At 38.0% G+C, this 6,797-nt stretch overlaps 2 protein-coding genes across 2 annotated transcripts in view; one reads left to right on the top strand and one right to left on the bottom strand.

Annotated features, from left to right (window-relative positions):
• The window catches only part of LOC114647247 (cytosolic purine 5'-nucleotidase), a 1,192,165-nt gene that overhangs the window by 319,414 nt on the left and 865,954 nt on the right, over nt 1-6,797 (bottom strand). The window lies entirely within an intron of this gene.
• poll (polymerase (DNA directed), lambda) overlaps nt 79-6,797 on the top strand; it is a 46,968-nt gene continuing 40,249 nt past the window's right edge. The window contains exon 1 of the mRNA XM_028795903.2: nt 79-283. The gene's annotated coding sequence lies outside the window, so the exon portion shown is untranslated. The remainder of the gene's footprint in view (nt 284-6,797) is intronic.

The following is a 6,797-nucleotide window of genomic DNA, read 5'->3' as shown; positions in this document are numbered from 1 at the left end:
TGTCGAAGTCGATAACAGGAGTAAACCAGCACTTGTTTTACGGTCCAGTGGGCAGCGTGCCCCGGAAGTTAATACTTTTTAACGCTCACGTTTATTTGGAGATTGTTGACAAGAAGTACGCATGTGGCTATTCGGGTTTGACAACGGCCACTCCTGTTATGAAAGAGCCAAACGCTTTTTATTTACTTCTAGTGAGAAAACTAAGATCTCTGCTGCTTTTCTGTTTATTTTAACTTGTGTGATTTGTCACCGAAGCTGTTTTTTTTAAGTTTGGGAGGCACAGGTAAGGTGATGATATAAATATAAAATGGCAAATCTCTGCAAAGCCTTAAGTGTTTTGTGTACTTGGAAAAAGATGAGTCAAACGGTATTTAAATGGTGAAGTAAAGGAAGAGTGGCAGCTGTTAGTAATAAACCAGATAGTGTGGCGTAGTGGTTAAGGTGTTGAACTTCAAACTGAGATTGGGGGTTGCGATCCTTCTACTGATACCGTGTGACCATGAGCAAGTCACTTCACCTGCTCCGTGTTCCATTTAGAAAACAAAAGGAATGAAACCGATTGTGTTTCTAAAGTGATGTAACTCCTTCGGATATGCGTTAGCCTACTAAATCAATGTGAATCCCGACGTCCTGGATTCAGTGTGCTCGCATGGCCCTCGTCTGTGTGGAGTCTGCACGCGCTCCCCGTGTCTGCTCAGGTTTTTCATCGCTAGGTTACTCTGCTTAAAGGATTGTGGGTGTGAGCGCAAGTTGACCCACTGATGGACGGGCACATTTGTTTATTATTTTGCTCCCAGTGTTGGTATATAATAGGCTCTGGCCCCTGTCCATCCCAAATTGGATTAAGTAGGTAAGAAATCAATAGGGAGAGAACCATTGTGCGTTTAAAGTAGGTTTCAGTTCTGAATTCTTGTATTTTCACTAGGCTTTGATTAAACATTACTCTCAGGCAATGGCAAAGTAAAGTTGCCGACCGTTTAAATTTCCATGACATCTCCCATTTCAACTACACGTTTCAAGTATCTGGAATTGTTTTTAGATGCAAGAAGGCGATCACACCACATTCATTAACTTATTGTCTGAAAAGAATGCATTTCCATTAAATCAGCAAAATCAACCAGCTTTAGGCAGAAATTAAGCCGGGACTGGACACCATGTCACAAGTTACAGACTACTTGGCCGTGATCAGCTAAACAGCCCATCTTCAGTAGAGTCAGTAGAGTTCATTGTAGAAACTCACAAAAGCCAGTGCAGCGCATACAAACTTCAGCCAGTGTAGAATCAAACTAAGGTCTAAGCAGCCACGAGTCAGCAGCACATTTACATGCCTCTCCAGTAACAGAAATGTTTAACGTGCTTTAGAGAGGCCCAGATGTGAGATATCAATGTTTTGTCTGCGTGGCATACTGGAAAGGCAGTTGGCCATTAAAGCAACAAAGGTGTTGCTCCAGTCTTTGACATGCTGTTGGAACCTGCACTTCAGCTGTAAAAATTATATATTATCATCTCTGCCTGGGATAAACTATGGAACAATAACAACAATAATAATGTCAGATAAACAGGTTGGATACAGTTTATTGGAATTTCATGTTCTTCATTTATACTAGGGGGCTTTGCCCCCTGCTTGCTTCGCTTGCCAACCAACCCCCCGGCCTGCACTATGTGCCAGCCACTTGACATCTCTGCCGCTTATGTTGTGAAGAAGGGGGGCTGAACGCACCCCAAGGAGATGTGGTCGCTACTCTGAAACCCCCTCTTAAACGGTGATACAATAGGAAACAAAGTTTTTGTTTTTTGTTTTTTTGTTGTTTTTATTCACCTCTTCTTTCCTCGATCAGCTGCTGGCTTATTGCTGCTGCTGTGCTACGAGCTCAATTAACTCCTGAAAGAGACTTGTGTTTGTTTGAAATGTCTGAATAACGTTTCTGTCTCTAAAATCTCCTGGGTATGTGTGCAACTCTGTGACCCAAGCGTGACCGAGTATGTGGATTTCACTTTCACCAAACAACAGATCTTTTAATTCTCACGGATATGCCTCTTCATTAGGAAGAAACACTACTTTTCCCTGATGGCAACACGAATTAGACGATCTACAAGTCTCCGACTTAAAGTTTAAATCCGAACAATATATTCAGTCTCTTTTCGCTGTTCCGTTATTTCACCGAGTAATAATTTCCGTTTGCGCTAAAGCGAACTTTGCTATCATTTTTTGAGACTTTCAAATTTTCATACTTCCATTAATTCTAACCTGCTCTGCATGTGTATCGCGCCAATGTTTTTGACTTCTTAAGACATTCTACTTTGTCATCTACTCTTTGTCTTTTATTTCTGGCCCCGGGCGTGGTTAAATCTCTTGGCACAAAGTCTCATCTCACGGGATGTGAAAGTGTCTCTCTGAGAAAGTCACGTCTCATCCCAAGATTTTTTATATATAATAGATATAATAGATATAATAGATAATAGATATATATAAAAAATATATATTTAATATATTATAACAGATATAATAGAGAGCTAAAAAGGGTGACAGTGCCCTTAATTATTCTGTGTAAGAATGTTTATTGTGTATATATTACTCAGTTACAGGAGTAAATGAGCCAGTGAAGACACTCCTATACCTCTACTCTATCCCTATCCCCAGTTCGTCCAGAGTCAGTAATTGAACTTTTTGAGCTGGCTCTGGCCAGATGTACATCTTGAGCAGGTTTTGTTTATTTTGAGCCATGTTTGTCATCACTGTTTGCTTTTTTTTAAACTGTTATCATATGCAACCAAAATACTATTTACAGTCTGTGCCTGGCCTACATACACATGTGAATTTGAATGTTATTAACAAGAGGCCATCCTATTTCATGGTTCAATTACCACTGAGCACTTACACTTCTCATAAATTCTACTTTATGTCACTCTTTTTATTCATTAAGGGAGAGAGAAAGCTGAAGATGTTTTAATCGAACCTAACAGAGTACCTCAGCCCATTTGTTAATAGTCTTTTGCTGTGTACACCTTAAAAATGAGCCTAACTCCTCTCTTTGGCAACTATACAGTAACCGTTTCTCTTCATGAGACTAAATTTTTTTCTTTCTTTTCACTACGTACTACGTGGGAATATAACATAAAACATAATTTTTGGGTGGAGTATGTACTTTAATTCCAGATTTACAATGGCAACAGTTACCAAAAAGGGCTTTTTTTATCCCAGCATAAACCTTAGAAAGGAATTCTTACAAATACAATGATAAGACTGACTGTCCTCATCATCCATTTGATTTAAACCTTCACAGTAATACATGATTTAAAACCAAAATGGATCTCTTCCTTTGTACCAGTTTTGTTTACCAGCTGCCCTCCTTGTGCTGCCGCCTATTTGGCATGACAGCATTATGCAGGAACATTGTCCTCTTTTGAACTCTTATCATACATACCTCTGCCTCATTGTGATGTGTTCTTTGACGTCAATGCTATGTCCCTGGGAGGTGCCCACAATTCTAACATATTCAACAAGCAGAGAAAGAGGAAAGTGAAAAAAGTGCCCCACCCACTTCAAAAGAGTACAACATACTGCACAGGTAGGCAGCCACTTTCCTGGTGAGGTGATGCCATTTTTTCCTCCTGTTCTCTCATTCAATGTAGACTCAACATCCATCTCCATTGAAGATTTTACTCCTGTTGCACTCTTTCACCTGCTAGGAATCCAATGTTCCCTTCTTCTAACAGGTACTTTTCACAGCTGAGTCTTGCTGAGCGTGGTTTTTCACTTGAGTGCCAGTCTCCTCTGTCATGCGTATGATTTTTTTTTTTTCCCCTCTATTATGAGACACAGTCCAGTAATACCTTAATAAAGTAGACTGGGACAATGTACTTGTTAAATAAAAGGAAACAACAAATTAAACAAAGTGACATTCACATTATTAGTAATGAATGAAAAAAATGTAAAAAGTTGTATTTAAACATGAATAAATATAACCTACAGCAAAGTGTGCATGTCACATTCTCAACCCTAAAACTCCCAGAATCGTACTGAAATGCACATGTTTATACAAAATCTAGAGATTAACTACTTATGAATCTAAAATTGATCTTACTGCTTATGGTGGCAATTTCCCCTGTTGCTTAACAGTGTGTGGCCACTTACATCTCAGAGATAGAATATATAAGACAGACTTTGGTCACTACCTGATGCTTAGTCAGGAATGTATTTTCCTTTATCTTAGGATTTTGTTGTTTCTTTCCTTCACAGCTTCATTGTGTTTTAATGGCTTGCTTTGTTTCTTGAACTAGCTTTGTCCTAAGTTTCTGCTTTGTACTTCTCCAAGCTTGGTTTTTGACCCTTCAGTGTTATTGTTGTGCAATTACTGACCCTCGCCTGTTTTCAGTTATGTCGCTGTTTGTCCAAGTTTTCTGTATCTTTCTTTATTCAGTGCTACAGGAAACTATTGTTGCTCTTAGCTTCCAGAGTAGGTCTAGACAACAACAGAGTGAACTGAGCACTGTGGAGTGGTGGCTACGGCATTGGTTCAGCTCCCATCTCCAAACTCATGGTGAGACCCTGACAAGTGACTTAACCTACCTGTGCACCAAATAAATCTTGTAAGTCTCCTTGGGTAGAGGTGTCATCCAGGTATTCTGCAATTAGTGCGATGGATCCAGGCTGTCATTTTAAAATGAACTCTTCAACAAGAACAAGACATAGATTGAAACTTGTTAAGTGTTAATTTCATTCAAACTTTAAAACATTTTTTTCACACAGAGAACTATAGGCACATGGAATAAATTACCAAGTAGTGTGGTGAAGAGTAAGATTTTAGGGACCTTCAAAACTCAAAATCATGTTTTTATGGTTTTTTTTGTGTAGAAATTAGCTGGGTAGGATTGATGTGCTTTGTCGGGCAGAATGACCTTTACTCATTAAATTTGTTCTAATGTTCTAGCAAGTTCTGCCTCAGCATTTCTGTGCTTGTCTGTTGGCCTATTAGACATGCTAAAATTGAATGACACTTCTTGACTGTTGCTCCCAAGCTGTGAGTTTCCCATTGAAATCTGAACTTCTCCAGATCTGATGTTCAGCAGACACACCATTGTACAAAGCATCTTGTGAAACATAGACTTCCCTTTTGCTGTCCTTCTGGATATCTGCAGTGGTAGAGGTGCTAAAATAAGGAACCTTTTTGTTGTTCGAGTTAGTGTAGGGACTAACAACAATACTACATTTAGTGTGCCTACATTTGAATTGTGCACTTTGCAATACCTTAAATGGCATGAATTTTGTAAGTCTATTGTTTATGCTAAACAAAAAATAATGATTGACTGAAGGTGAAGCAAATTAAGTCTTTGTGAAAACCCCTGTATTGGAAATTGTACTTGGACCATAGCTTCAGTATGACATAAACCTGGGGCAAACCACAAGTATAGAGCTGTGATTAGACGGAGTGTTGCTTCAAAGAGTACATTTCTTAATACAGTTCCAGTAATAATTTTTGAGCCTTTACTTGGTCCCGAAAATGTATGATTTCTCTTAAGTGAAACACATGTGATGTTTTTTATAGTTAAAGTTAACTAGTAACTAATAAGTAATTTCTTGTTCTTTATGCATTCCTTCTTGCCATAGCCTGTCTAACAAGTGGTGGTGGTGGGTAGTAATATACTTGTTCTGTTTAAAGTACATACAAAGGGTAGATAAGACAAGATTCTCATGTATATTTTGATCAGAGTATGCTGGCACAATTGAAGGACAGTGGGGTTGTATATTTAATAGGTATTTACAGTACATTACATTTATTCTGAGTTTTTGTACATACAAGATGGAAAGTGAATGAAACGTTAAAATGTTGAAAGGGGATGGACCAAGAAAAACTTAGTTGGAGAACATGATAGAAGCTGAGGGTGGGTGCACTTAATGCTACAAATTGTCATTTTAATGTGACCTTTTACCTTGCCTTTAATATTGAGATGCTGCTGCCCTTTTACCCATTTGACTTTGGCTTCATTTCCACTTAAAGCTTATAAAGGGTGCATACAACAGTGGATTAAGAATATTCAGAGACATCTTCACTTTCTGCACACTTTATTGTGTTATTTATTGTAGATTTAATTTTAAATGGTTACATTTGCCATTTTTGCTCATCAGTCTACACTCAATTACCCATAATGTTAAAGTGAAAATATTTATTAAAAATCATTAAATAACCCTAATCCTAACCCTAACCCTATTACATCTTTCCAGAAGAAGGGGCCTGAGTTGCCTCGAAAGCTTGCATATTGTAATCTTTTTAGTTAGCCAATAAAAGGTGTCATTTTGCTTGACTTTTCACTATATTAAATTATTTTTTCGAAATAATTGTATTGCTAGCATGTGAAACATACCATAATTGATTTTGGTTGGGTGCAAAACATGGGATACAAGACATTACCAACCCAAGACAACACAATTTCAATCCACCCTTAACCTGACACTGTGCAAACCACTATACAAATAAAACAGTTTCTTGAACAAAACAATAACAAACTTCAATAGTTAAATCAAATAAATAAAAAACCTATACATCACAACATTGATATCAAGTAGTACAAGTTGAGCAAGTATAAAGTATTTACAAATAGACAAACAGCACTGTTACCAGTTATATGTTGCAAAAAAAAAAAAAAAAACAGTTTGGAGTAACCCTATGTAAGTTTATTTAGGATCTGAATAATTTGAGGAAAGAAGCTGCAGAGGTGGTGTGTAGTCAGGGTTGTCTTAACAGCATTATGAGCCCCCGGGCAAAGCAGTGCACTGGGGCCCATACCTACACAGCCAC

Source organism: Erpetoichthys calabaricus, chromosome 2, assembly GCF_900747795.2.
Source record: "Erpetoichthys calabaricus chromosome 2, fErpCal1.3, whole genome shotgun sequence".
NCBI classification, from domain to species: domain Eukaryota; kingdom Metazoa; phylum Chordata; class Cladistia; order Polypteriformes; family Polypteridae; genus Erpetoichthys; species Erpetoichthys calabaricus.
The sequence above is the reverse complement of the archived record's forward strand: the minus strand, read 5'-3'. Positions and strand labels throughout refer to the sequence as shown.